The sequence below is a fragment of the Vicugna pacos genome, chromosome 1 (genome assembly GCF_048564905.1).
Source record: "Vicugna pacos chromosome 1, VicPac4, whole genome shotgun sequence".
Classification (NCBI taxonomy): domain Eukaryota; kingdom Metazoa; phylum Chordata; class Mammalia; order Artiodactyla; family Camelidae; genus Vicugna; species Vicugna pacos.
The window spans coordinates 90,165,023-90,180,094 of NC_132987.1; the positions used below are offsets into that span (position 1 = coordinate 90,165,023).

The window sequence follows — 15,072 nt, forward strand, 5'->3', positions numbered from 1 at the left end:
CCACGATGCATTAGCAAATAATGATATTTTAATGTGATTTCATGAAGAAACCATCGTAAGAGTTCACCACGTACCTAAGACCAAAACTTCATATGTACCCTCAGGATCATGGATCCTTGTCCCAAATTCACCATCCACCTCATCTCTCCCTTCTTTCTCTCACATCAAGTCTGAAGTCATTTCTTTGGTCCTGAGTCATTCTACTTTGCCCTCCTCTTACATTGTCCACTCAGTAAGTCAGATGCTGTTAGCATCCTTGCCACATTCAGGAATCATCAATTATCACTTCTCCAGAAAGCATCACTTTTCATTTAAGAGTGCCTTTTAGATTTCTGATATCCTACTCTATGTTTTATCAAATTTTCTATTTAACAGAAATGGCCTCTTTCTATATAGAGGGTGGAGATTGGGTAAGGTGAGAAAGGCTACTGCTAAAGAAATAGTTGTATGTGTATGTATTTATTTATCCTTATTGTTAAACCTTCATCACTTTCTTTCCTAATCTATTGCCCAGGATTGGACAAACAAAGAAAATCCAAAGGGCTTCTTTATCTTATTCATTTGGGCATAAGATGCATAGTAACCAACCTCAATATTCTTCACGTTGTATCCCCTCTGATGCCAAGTAAAAGGAATCGGCTAAATTCAAAGCCCCATCACAAAATATTCCCTATACCACGTCCATGATTTTTACTTACTTTTTCTCTTCATTCCTAGTCTAAAGCTGACTGCTTCTAAAATGAAGGAGCAGAAAGAAGGAAAGGGAGCTGTGCATCTGCATCACCAGAGTGGAATGGCATAACACATTCTTTCAATCTTTGCCTATTAGTGTTTAAATACATGATATTTTGAGGCTCAGAGGAAGTGATTGTGGTAGTTCTCTTGGCAATGGAATGTACAGAGATTTTATTTTATTTTGTTTTTACTTTTACTCATAAAAAAAGTGACATTATACTGTTTCTGAAGAAAAAAATCAAAAGATTTCTGAACTTTGAAAGCTGGTCTAATGTATCTTTAACGTTCTATCATATTTCTAATAGTTATATTTTCTTTTCTTTTTGTAAGGTCTTTGGAATGTGAGGGTGCAGATACTTTGTAATAGGTATATGGCCGATTTTCAGCCGAAGTCCTTTTTTCTTGTGTAATACTTACACCAGTAATCAAATGAAAGAAAATACTATTTAACACCTAATTGACTATAGCCAGTTTTTCCTCTAAGGTAACGGGATAATTTCATGGTCTACTAAATTTTTTAGAGTTACAGAGCTGTCTTCTTTTCTGAGATGTTTAATGTAATGTTAGGTTTTTGGGCATTATAATGCAGGAAGATAGAAGGACAAGACCCCAAGCCAAGGCTACATTTACATATACGAAACATGTATGATTGACTTGCTCTTCTGAGTTCATCTTTTGATTTTTAAAAAAACTCAAGTAGTGCGTATCAATGATAGTTATGCTTCCATGTGCCACTTCACCTCGAAACTCTGTCACCAACCTGAAAAGCTACTTGGATAAATTATACTGATGGGTGAAGTAACATTTCAGCTACATCCACTTCACCACTGAGCAGATCCTTCAACATTTGTTCATCACACTGTCCAGCTAATAACTCTACTGTAACACAAAATTTAATCAATTTTGCCCTCTTACATCATTTTTCTTTTTATTGAAATTCGTAATTTTGAAATAACATGTATTTTTAAATGATATAAAAGCTTTTAACATGTAAATGATCAATTTTCCAGTTCCTCTCAACCAACTTTCACTACCAAAAGTAAATACCCTCAGTAGTTTCTTACATTTCTTTCCAGAAATCTAACATAAACACATCTATAATTTATATTATACATACTGCACTGTACCTTGCTTTTTGTTTTACTTTTTATCAGAGCTCTACTTTATTTTCTGTTCTTCTATGCCCATAGTAATCCACCCTTTGGATGAACTATATTATAAAGAAAATTCCCTCTTCATTATATTTCTAGTGTTGCTGGAGTTTCCAAGTAATGCTGTTTTGAACATTGTGTCCAATATATAGATATCCTATATCTTGACACAATTGTTCAGTAAAAAGACAGTATGTATTTTAAAAGGGAATTTTGGGGTCAATGGATTTGAGCAATGAAGAAAATATTTTGATTGGCACTTCCCTCCAAAAATGTGGTGCTAAAACTATTCCAAAAACAATACACAAGGCTGTCAGGTGCTCTATGTACTTAGCAAAAATAAATTGTGTCAAATATTTTTATTAATCTTTACTAACCTGAGAGTGAAAAATTGCCTTTTACATGCGTTCTTGCATTTGCACTTATTTTCATTTTGAGGTTAAACTTATTTGAAAATATTTATTGGTCAGTAGGTTGTATTTTTTCTTATGGACTCCATTGTTTGTCATTTTATCCTATGTAATAGTAATGCTTCTTCAGTTGCCATCATTTTTAGGTTTTTTTTAAAATTTGTGGAATCTTTATGGAAAATCTTTTAGCCTTTGTGTGATTAACTTCATCTCTTTTTCTTTGTTTTCTTCATTTTGTACTGTGCATAAGTAGTCTGCCTCACTAATGGTTTGTCAGTTTTTCCCCTAAAGAACCAAAGTTTAGATTTATTTAGAGTTTCTGTAAAGTATTATTATTAAATTTGTCAGTTACCTCCAGATTCCTCCTAAATGTTATAATTCTTTTTCTAGTGTTTGTAGTAAATTCTTAATTTATTTTCATTAATTCTCATCTTTGAATTTTCCTCTTACTTAAGTTGCATCTTATGAATTTTTTAATTTCATTGATTTTATTTACAGTATATTCACCTTTCTGCATGCCATTTTCCCTCTCCCCAAGAACTGTTTGAGAGGTTTTTTAAAAAAATTTTTCAGAGCATCGAAGTTTTTATTTTTACTATTTAATTTCTAGATTTAATGTATTATAGTTAAAATGTAGTTAGTGTTATTTTATTTTAAGTATTTACTGATTTTTCTCATGTGGCTTAATGTGCATCAGTAATGTTTAATTAGCTTAATTATGTTTGACACTTGCAAATCATAAGTATTTTTATGTTATGAAGTTGATCTTTTTCTCTTTTGCCTGATTTACAAAGGATTTTTTGTATACATATATTTATTGAAATATAATCAGTTTACAGTGTTATGTCAATTTCTGGTATACAACATAATGCTTCAGTCATACTTGAACATACATATATTTGTTTTCATATTCTTTTTCACCATAAGTTACTACAAGATAGTGAATATAGTTCTCTGTGCTATACAGTAGAAACTTGTTGTTTATCTATTTTATATATATTAGTTAGTATCTGCAAATCTCGAACTCCCAGTTTATCCCTTCCTTCCCCCACTGGTAACCATAAGTTCGTTTTCTATATCTGTGAGTCTGTTTCTGTTTTGTAAATAAGTTTGTTTGTCTTTTTTTTTTAATATTCCACATATAAGTAATATCATATGGTATTTTTCTTTCTCTTTCTGGCTTACTTCACTTAGAATGATGGTCCAGTTCCATCCATGTTGCTGCAAATGGCATTATTTTATTAAAATGTTTTAAAAAATCTTTTTTTGAGTGGGGAAAGTAATTGTTTATTTACTTATTATGTATTTATTTGTAATGGAGGTGCTGGGGATCAAACCCAGGACCTCATGCATGCGAGGCATGTGCTCTACCACTGAGCTATACCCTCTTCCCTCTATTTTTTATATTGGAATGAAAATAGACATTTTGTGACAATAAGTGATGTTAAACATTCTCCAAGAGAATATTCCCCCAAATCTTTCCATTTGTCTAAATATTATGTCTTCACAGTGACTTTTTTAAAGGTTCCTTGTATTTCTTTTTAAGTTTTACATTTATTTTACATTTTGTTGCTTATATGGTTAAAATGATTACTTATATTTATACTAATTATTTAATAGCTTGTTTCTGTGATTGTTCACAAATTTCTTTCTGTTTGTCTTGATTCTTTTCTGTATTATGATTTTTCCATCTGAAGTAATTTTCCACCTTCCATAATAACTCCTTTTAGAATTCCTTTCAGTGCTGGTCTGATGATAATGAAATCTCTGTTTTTGTTTGTCTAAAAACATCTTCATTTTGGAGTATATTTTCTCTTCAACCTCTTTAGAATATTAAGATATTTTATACCAACCTGTAGTTAATTAATCCTGTCTTCTACAGTAACCCATCTATACATTTTTAATTTAAAATATTGTATTTGTTATTTATATTTAGAATTCTATTTTATTTTTTAAAAGTCATAATCCACTGGTGATAGTCTTCCCATTTCATCTATTTCATTACACAATTTACTCATAGTTATTTTAAAGATTTTTATCTGCTAATTTCAATGTCTAGATCATCCAGAATTCCATTTCTTTATTCCCTCACTTTTTGGTCGTATGTTATTCTCTCTTAGCACATCTGCTTTTAAATAAATTTAATAAATTTAATAAATTTTTAATAAATGCAAGAAATTGCAACTAAATGTTATAGAAGTTCAAGAAAATATTATTCTCTTCTATAAAGTGTCTTCCTTTTTTCCTCCTAGACAGCATTGAGATTGAGTCTCTCAAATCTATAGCTGATTTGAATGAACTGTCACTGAGTTGTGGTTTTGACAAGGTGCAGTCAACCTGTGATAGGCTTCTGTTTCTGGGATACAGACCACTAGCTAAGGTTTATTCTTGGGCTTCTTGTTCCTATGGAAGAACTTGAATTTAATCTTCTTCTCCTCAACAGAAAACTTTGCTTTGATTTCCAGAGGTTATGGGACACAAAATAATGGTTTCCCAAAGATGTCTACATCCTAAGCTCCAGAACTTGAGAATATGGTATGTTATGTGGTAAAGAGGAGTCAAGGTGTCAGATGGAACTAAGGTTGCTAACCAGCTGAGTTGAAGACAAAAGAACCTTAAATTATCCAGGTGGGCCCAATATAATCATAAAGGTCCTTAATTGGGGAAGAGGGAAGCAAAAAAGTCAGAACCAGAGTGATAGCATCTTGAGAAAACTCAACCAGCCGTTGCTGGGTTTGAAGATGGAAGGGGCTACAAGCCATGGAATGCAGACAGCCTCTAGCAGGTGGAGAAGGCACAAAAATGGATTCTCCCCTAAAGTCTTAAGAAAGGTAAGCAGCCCAGCTGACACCTTAATTATGGCTCAGTGAGACCCCACTGCCGACTTTGGGTCTCCAAAACTGTAAGATAATCCAGTCGTGCCATTTTAAGCCACTAACTTTGTGGTAGCTTCTTCTAGCAGCAATAGAAAAAAAATTCAGAAATTTTTGATTTACTTCTTTAGCTTCCTATTCATAAGGCTTCAGAATTTAGAAAAATTTAGAAAGTGCATTGATGAGTATGAGGCCCCTGATGTCTCAACTTCAATTCCTGCTTTGCAAGACTACTTACGCTTTTGCATGTTTCTGTCTCTTTGGGGGAAGTGCTATGCCTCTTAATAGCCCACATTTTCAGTCTCTTGGTTGCCCCCAGAATTAGAAGATAGCCTACAGAAAACAATACAAAAAGTCATTTCATTTCTAGAATCAGCCCTACTAGTTCTCATCATCTCATCCTTTCTCCAGTACCCATAAGTATACAGTAGTTGTATTGTACTGGCTTCAGAGTTCTTTTCAGCTGAGCTGGTGTCTGCTGCATTCTACCTCACTTACTCTCTGGAGGCAGAAGCCCCTTTCTGAGCCTTTTGTCTCAGATCTTGTTTCATCTTAAATGTATTTGCTTATATTAAATCTTTGAAGATACTTCTATTAATTCTGATGGTTTCATCAAGGATATTTATTGTATTTTCACAGCATTTCTAATGCTGATCTTCTCTTTGTTTTCAATTCTAGAAAAATTCTCTAATTAAGTTTTACCTCCACAACACTAATGTGATTTTATTCAATAACATATTTGCTCTTTATTCTTTCAAATACAAAATTTAAATATTCTATTACATTTTTTTCAATAAAAGTATGAAATTCAGATTAAGCTACAGAGCATGAGTGCAAAGCTAGGAATTAGAGGATTGCTGGATTATGGACATGTCTAGAATCATTTTCAAGTAGAGGTATAAATTGGATTGGATATAAATGTCTCTATATATATTTCTTATCTATCCTCACTTTTTTTTATTTCCAAAGCCCCATTTCTACTTTGTTTGATGAAATTCTTCTAAGCATTTAGCACTTTTTAGCATCAGTTTCTTAAATAGGAATTATCATAAAGCTATAAACTCAGATTTTAAATCTTAACATCAGTTTACTTAACAAGTGATTCTTAAAATGCTTAAACAAGCAAAGAATTCTCAATTGTCAGATCCAGCTGAATATAATACCCCACACCATTGTGCTCTGTAATTGCCTTTCCCAGAATTTATTTAGAATTTTAGGTAGGGAGGGCCCTGTCCCAGAAGGCATTTCAGTAAGCATAAGCACTCTGACAAAGTTCTGGGAGTGCCAGTAACATCCTTTTACAGTATCATAAGGTACAGTCTTAGGCAAGTTTTTAGCTGTTTAGTGCACATTAAACAAGACTTAACTTATGTGAGTAAATTTGCTTTGAGGGGCAACACTCAGACATTAATTGAAAATGATTAAAGGAATTACATGATAAAATAATCCTGACTAGGAAAGAAGCTAAAATTTCCATCATAAATCTTCTAATTTAGCTACAGCAGCTTTTAAATCAACCCCAGCAACTGCCTTTTTTTTTTTTTTTTTGTGGTTGACAATCCTACTATACAAGCTTTTGGTGTTTGCTTTTATAAGCTTTTAGAGTGATTTAATAAACTTTAATTATTCCTCACAACAGGAGATCAGTGTTACCACCAATCTGTAGCAGGCTTAAGTGTTCCATGCAATGTTATATGAGCTGGGAGAGAGGATTATGCATTCTCTCATTTAATGTAAGCACAGCACAAGTGATTTAATTATCGTGACCATCACTTGATAGTGTTGCACTGCTCATAGTATTTTTTTCTTTGTTGTCTCCAGATTGTAAAATATCTTTGTGTCATTCAATTAGCTTATCTAGTTTGCAAATATGCATGTCATTCTTATGGCACTGAAATATTAAGAAAAATATCGTTGTCATCTGGCTACACAATGGATTTTATATTAGAGAAGATAAAAGGGCTGCCTTTTCCCACTTTGAGGAGGAGTGCCAGATGGCCTCTGTAAGACTCTCTGCCCAATGGAGATCAAACAAAGATTTTTCTTCCCTAACAAAGGATACTTTTGGTTCTGGAGTCTTCCACTGAAATCTGTCTTTAGCTAATAGTGCTTCTTGTTTAATCAGCCACTTCAATGGTCACTTCGATATCATAAAGTTACCAACCACAATAAAACTTTGTCTAAATATTATAGCATTAAAGCTCTTGGATTACAAAGTTTTTAAAAAGTTATATGTATATATTTGTGTAGTGTTCCATTCTTGTCATAAAATAGCATACTGTAATAAAACAAGAATTTATAAACTCTTACCTTAAGTTAAAACATGATCATTTCTTGAGACTTCATCAAAAACATTTCTTATTTTACTTGTGAAGTTTATAGTAATTTTTCAAAACTTTTTTACTTACTTATCCTCTACTGGAGAATGATTTTTAACCTCTCAACTATGTTAAGATTTTATGGTGCTCACTTCGGCAGCACATACACTAAAATTGGAACGATAAAGAGAAGATTAGCATGGCCCCTGCACAAGAATGACACGCAAATTCGTGAAGCGTTCCATACTTTTGACATTATCTGACATATATCTCAAAAATGTTCTCCTAGAACAGTCTACTCAAGCAATAGAAATAAAAGCAAGAATAAACAAATGGGACCTAATGAAACTTACAAGCTTCTGCACAGCTAAGGAAACCATAAGTAAAACAAAAAGACAACTTACAGAATGGGAGAAAATTTTTGCATATGAAACCAACAAAGGCTTGATCTCCAGAATATATAAGCAGCTCATACGACTTAATAAGAAAAAAACAAACAACCCAATCCAAAAATGGGCAGAAGACCTAAACAAGCAATTTCCAAGGAAGACATACAAATGATCAATAGGCACATGAAAAAATGCTCAATATCAATAATTATCAGAGAAATGCAAATCAAAACTACAATGAGGTATCACCTCACACCAGTCAGAATGGTCATCATTCAAAAATCCACAAATGACAAATGCTAGAAAGGCTGTGGAGAAAAGGGAACCCTCTTACACTGCTGGTGGGAATGTAGTTTGGTACAGCCACTGTGGAAAACAGTATGGAGATTCCTCAAAAGACTAGGAATAGACTTACCATATGACCCAGGAATCCTGCTCCTGGACATATATCCAGAAGGAACCCTACTTCAGGATGACACCTGCACCCCAGTGTTCATAGCAGCAGTATCTACAGTAGCCAAGACAAGGAATCAACCTAAATGTCCATCAACAGATGACTGGATAAAGAAGAAGTGGTATATTTATACAATGGAATACTATTCAGCCATAAAAACTGACAACATAACACCATTTGCAGCAACACAGATGCTCCTGGAGAATGTCATTCTAAGTGAAGTAAGCCAGAAAGTGAAAGAAAAATACCGTATGAGATCACTCATATGTGGAATCTAAAGCAAACAAACAAACAAACAAAACATAAATACAAAACAGAAACAGACTCATAGACATAGAATACAAACTTGTGGTTGCCAAGGGGGCAGGGGGTGGGAAGGGATAGACTGGGATTTCAAAATGTAGAATAGATAAACAAGATTATAGTGTATAGCACAGGGAAATATATACAAGATCTTATGGTAGCTCACAGAGAAAAAAAATGTGACAATGAATATATATATGTTCATGTATAACTGAAAAATTGTGCTCTACACTGGAATTTGACACAACATTGTAAAATGATTATAAATCAATAAAAAATGTTAAAAAAAGATTTTATGTCACATTTTATTTCTTCAAGTTATTTTGATCCATTCTGTTATCTACATATCTTACTTCAGCCTCGTAGACCTGTTTGAACTCCAAAGTGAAAATGAAAATCTAGAGAATTGAAGTTCCTTCGATAGAGGAAGAAATGCTGGGCAGATTTTAGTCCTAATTGTCTCTTCATCTCCATTGCATAGTACAGTAGGAATCTACCTGACAGAATTGTAGGGAAGATCCTATTGGGATACACTTTAAAAATCATTTAATACCAAGTACACAATAAATGAAGATAAAACTTATTATTCTTGTGCCTGGTATATAATAAAGGTTTACAAATTATTGTTATATAGTTGTTGGTGGTAGTATTTTTCTTGTGTACAACTTGTGGAAATGTGTTCTCCATTTCCCTAGATAGCATCCTTCCCAGAATCCTCCTTGTTTTTAATGCAAATTTATCACAGGATAGCTCATTCACTACATGATAGAATCTTGGAATGGAATCAATTTAACATCCTCAAACTCAAACTAAAACACATGTTAGGTCAGTAAACTTCTCAGTGCCTCTATTTCCTCTTTGTAAAATAGGAATTAAAAATAGTTGCCATCTTACAAGATACTGTGCCAGAAAACTGCTTTGTTTTTACATTTATTCTTTCATGTGAATTCAATAAATATTTTCTGAATAATTTGCCAGATTATGGGCTGGGCAATGCGAATAACAAGAAGGAATAGACTCAGTGTTTATCTTCATATGGGCAACAGGTATGAAGGCAACCTGGGAGGTATTCTGCTAATGTGAAGCAAAGTAGTGTTGTAGTAAGAAGAGTAATTTAGTGGTTATAACCCCAGATATCTTGAATATGGTGGTTAATTTTAAATTTTAATTTAAAAACAGTTTAATAATTTATCATGCGGAATTACCTGAATTAATTTTCTATGAATACATATTATTTTAAGTAGAAAGAATATGTGGAGCAGGGTATTACTCTTAAGTGTTTTTGTATAATTTATGTTTTAATAAAGTAATAATAAAATTCATTTCATAAAGTAATTTAAATTTGGTATATATATTTAATTAAACTATGGGTATGAATATTTTAAATTTCTAATAGCACATTGACTAATTGGTATTTTTTTCATGAGAAATCATGATCATTTAAAGATACAAGGTTATTTCTAAAATTTAGTTGGGACTCTAAACTTGCTTTCAGTCTCCTTAAGAATGAATCATAAACTTAAGTATTTAGAATTTTTAATGCCACATAACTCTTCTATTAAGGAAAAGCCTAGAATATGACTCTAAGTTATAAAGCCCTGTTGGTTGACTCATATGATGTACATTTTGCTAATCTACACAATAGGTTTTTTAAAATTTATAAAGTTAACTTAATAGTCAAGAAATCTATTTAATTCTAGCATATTTAGGGCATAGTTCCTGCATCGTTTGGAATAAATTCAATCATGCGATTACATAGCAGACTAGACAAAATGACTCAAAATAAAATCATGAATCTTAAAGCCTAATATTTTAACATAGGTGTTAAAATTGTCTTTACATGCAAATAACTGAAAATTGAATTCCTATCACAAAGCCCTGTTATCTGTTTCCACAAATGCATGATCTCCCTTGAAATTGTCACATACACTGCTTCCTATAAGCAATAACTGCTTAGATAATGAACTCATGATGCTCCTGGTTATATACATTTGAACTTTACATAAAGAGAGGAGAACTATAAGCAGCCTTCAGAACAAGATCATGTTTTGGAAAGGCTGTTAGAAAGACAGACTATATGAACACTAATAAATAATAATCAAATTTCAACTTTAATGAATAATAATTTAGTGACTTGATTACCTTTCAAATTTGGGGATGAGTAATATCGATCTGGAGCAGTTTATGACTTTAATGTTAATATTTCTACTAAAATGAAACTTGGGTAGATCAATGATTGCTCTCAGATATATTCCTAAAGCATTTTTAGGTATTTGAAAAGCCACTCTGTCCAAGTTCCTTTTGTGAGTCTCCAACCTCAGACCCCTTCAGTGCAATACAAGCCAAGCTTGTGATGAGAGGCAACCAAGCAATAATGGCCCAGAGTTTTAAACTTTAGAAAGATACCAAGTGATTTTCCCCTTGAAGATTTCATTCCTACTGACATTTTTTAAAATGCCTGTTTTTAATTGAACCCCATTTAGTCAGCATTTGTTGAGAATGTACTATATTCTTAGTACTGTGTAGGGTGTTGTGAGTGGGGGAAAATGACATGAAATAAGTCTATTATAAAGGGCAATAATCACTCCCTCATATGATTATAATTTCCACACCAGCCTTAGATTTGAGGTAGATAATTTTGAGCCATTTTCTCTTTTCACCTTGAACTATTGTACCCTTTAAAGAGCCCAGTCCTTTCCTCAGCCCTCAATTTGGCTGTCATTACTGGAGCCTCTGTTGTCTTCATATTCCGTAGCCAACCTTTGATTTGGAGACCTGGATGATCTCATGTACTTTTCTTTGTTCATTCGTTGCTCCTACTCTGTTCAACAGGTATTTCACTTTTTTAAACTAGGCTGGGCTGGAAAGAGAAACACCCTGAAATGTGTTACTTCAAAAATATGCAGAAGAAAGCCTATTATCACATCACTTTTGGTGAGTTAGACATTTGGAGAGAGTTTCATAACTATAAAAATTCCTCACAAAAATATGATGTATCTGTATGCTTTGTGTTTATGCTCACACCACTGAAAAGAGAAAATGGAAATGTTATTAAATCACCTTTATTTCTAAATCAAATGATGGTCTTTATTCAAACCACAGAGGAAGAGAATCATCAGAATACTTAGGCTAAACATTTGTTTCAAAGAATAACAACAACAAGAGTCTTCAAAATTTAACCATTGCAGCTCAGTCTAGCAATCATGAGTCGGGATTCTCTTCTGCCATAATTTGAAATTGATCTAAATGGATTTGGATATTCCTAAAATTAAAAGCATATGATGCAGAGTGGCTGTTCTTCAGAAGTGCTATTAACTCTTTGTAGGTGCTCTGTAGGTTCATGAAAATGAAACCGTATCAGCATTTATTAATGTTAAGAATTGTTTCTCACATCTATATTACACCCTCTCCAGTCCTGTATTCCCAATAGAAAATGAGTTCTGATAAAGTGAGCAAGTCATGCAAGAAAATTAAGTTGTGACATCTAAATTATTTGTAATTAAGTATTGATAATTGATAATTAAATATAAAATCACTTTTTCATGTGCCTTAGCTATGCTTCATGCTCATCTGAATAATGTGGAATTTATGTTTTATTAATACAGTAAGTATAACAGGGCTGTAAGTTAGAAAATAAAACAGTATGAAGTCAGAAATTTAAAATGCTCAGTAACCATAATCCTCTTCCCAAGTGGTTTTAAACATTGTTTTCATATGTCATTATGCTACATGGCCAACACCACTTATCCTTGGTTGCTATGTATGGCACCCTTACAAGGTGAGCTCTGAAGTTCACAGAGATTAATCCAAGGCAACAGATACATCCAAGTTTTCTTCCTCACCACGTGGCTTCTCCGCATTTAGAAAAGAGTCATCACAATTCCTATACAGAAATTCCCATGTACAAATCTTGTCTCTCCTGTTGCCAGTAGGTGTCCTGAGATGTATACTGAGTTTAGTGCTGGCCAGCCCAGCTTTTCCAACGCTTCTTTAAATCACATAGAAGTGAGTCCCACCAATATCACTGACCTCTTATATCCTCTAAATACTAGATAAATGACTCAAAAAGTATCAGTGACCTCTTGGCTTACCCTAAACATTACAGCAGAAAAGCAAAACATCTTTTTGAGTTTCCACATACAGTATAGTTCTAGGTTCTTTGTGGTGTATATATGCGAGCAGCAGCGCTTATGTCTATTCTCAGCAAACTTAAAGAACGGTAGTTCAGAAAAGTGAAGAATAAGTATGAAATAAAGAGATAGGGACTTATGGCATTACTAAAAGAATTTAAAAGTGTTTGCAAATATTAATTTGGTAAGGTGAGCAATTTTGTTGGATTATTTAAAGAAAAGTTTACATAGGAAGATCCAATTCATAGACAAATAAAACATTAGAAATAAGACCAAGGATAGATATGGTCTAATCTGACTCTCCTATTTTAAAGACGAGCGAAACAGGACCAGTCATGGAAAGTAATTCATCAGGATTACACACAGAGAGCCTGTGACCTTTGAAGATACAATCTTTGCTTTTCCTAGTCTGTGAATACTTCTTAAAATTACTGCAATGCCAAGGTTAAACAACTCTCAGACCAGTGCTCCTTAAATTATACACCTTGACTGACAAGTATGGTTTAAATAGATGAAGAAAAGGAATAAAGAAGAAAAAATGGAAAATGTTGGCAAAATCAGAAAGATAAAAATAGGAAAAGTCTCAGAAGAGTCTCTAGTATTTACATAAAGGGGAAAAAAAGGACTGGAGTGAAAAAATGTGTACAAGGAGAAAGCCCCATCAACACCCTTGTGAAGGATGAGGTTACGGAGCCTAAGTTCTGTCTCATGGGCAGTGAGAACCTGAAGCTTTTCAAGTTGGAGAGTGAGGTGGAAATGGGACTTGCAGATGGTAATTTGAACATGATGTTCAGGAAGTTGGAGAAACAAACAAACAAAAAATGAAGATGTGGCGTACAGTTAGCATAGGCTACTGTGTAATCTGAGCATGAGGCGGTAAAAGCTTTACTAAAATATGTTAAAGAGAAATCAGCCCATGGCACTGTGCCGGTCGTGTCAAGGAGGAGTGGGACCACATATCACCAATGCTGCTGAGCTTTGATTCATGAATTCCTGGAGGAACTAAATTACATTTTTAAAATGTTAAGATCGGAAAAGGGAATTTGAGTGTTTTTTTTGGAGGGGGAAGTGAGGGCAGAGAGGTTCAGTTTAGCTCCAGAAATACTAATCTTGAGAAAACAGAGGTTTATCCCAAAGTAAATATAAACAGAAATATTAATAGTGCACTTAACTTCTGGAAACTTTTAAAGATAGAAGTTGCCATTTAATCAAGAATGTGTTTGTTGTTGAGAGTTCGGTACTTAGCTTTGGATTCCACAGAGTAAGTCTCGACTGTGAAGAAAACTAGTGTAGCAGATTGCTAATTGCGACTTTTTGGATTTCTCCTGTTGTCTCAGTGGAGCCCAAGGCAGAGAGAACAGAAGCCAGATATGGACGCAGGGCGTTTTACAGTGTTGTGACAGGGATTTTTTTGTGACATGCAGCTCATCACCTACCTATCTCAGGGGGATAAATGGGAAATGACTGATAAAGAAGTTTCCTTTGAAAAAGATTTAAAGTGCTGAAGGCTGCCTCCTCGTCCACCAGAGTCAAATGTAGAGACTTAAGAAATCACATAGAGGGTTGACCTGCCTGCCCTGAAAGTGGGGAATCTGCAGACTGATACCTGACTCACACCTTAAAGAGGTCTAAGGGTTAAGACACGTGGAGAGGCTGGGACAGCGGACTAAGTGGAGGAGCAACAGTCAGAACAAGGGGGCCGAGGGCACGGATCGCCTGTGGTCCAGCCCGTCGGCTGAGTCAGCTGTGGAGAAGGAGTGCAGCGCTTTCATTTCTCTTTCGTCACAGGTGCAGTTGTTTCCTCCGCAGTTCCAGCAATGTGAGTCAGTTACAAGTTCAAGAATTTACAAGTGAACAAAACTAAGGCTCAACTTAAAAAAATTAAACTTGAGGTAGTGATACATACACATATGTAGTCTTCAGGATATATTTGCTGGGAATTAGGAGAGGGACATAAAACTAGAAGATCAGGTGAACCTTACATTAGTGATTAATTTTATTTACCAACCTGTTTGTTGAGTAAGGAACGTCCTCATTTACTCATATTAACCACAGCAGAGCCATTCTTTGGAGTCTGGTGGGTAGCACTTTTAGATTAGCGTTTTCCAGAACAGCAACCCTTTTTCTTTTCTATATTAAATGCATCTTCTTTTTTAACTGAACAACATATTTTATTCCTACATCCATATCTTTCCAAGTAATCTACCACCTCTTTAATTTCTCTTATGATCTTGCTTTACTCAGATCATGCCTTCAATACAGGAAAACCCCTTATTCTCTTCTCTATTTGAGTGAATTTGCTTATGTTC

General features: G+C 34.0%; 2 non-coding genes across 2 annotated transcripts; one reads left to right on the forward strand and one right to left on the reverse strand.

Moving 5' to 3' along the window:
* Positions 1-3,612: 3,612 nt before the first annotated feature.
* On the reverse strand, positions 3,613-3,684 carry TRNAA-CGC (transfer RNA alanine (anticodon CGC)). Its single transcript has one exon. It is a non-coding gene; the product is annotated as a tRNA-Ala (tRNA).
* A 3,947-nt stretch (positions 3,685-7,631) lies between these two features.
* Positions 7,632-7,738, forward strand: LOC116277704 (U6 spliceosomal RNA). The gene has a single exon (XR_004187181.1). It is a non-coding gene; the product is annotated as a U6 spliceosomal RNA (small nuclear RNA).
* Positions 7,739-15,072: the final 7,334 nt, after the last annotated feature.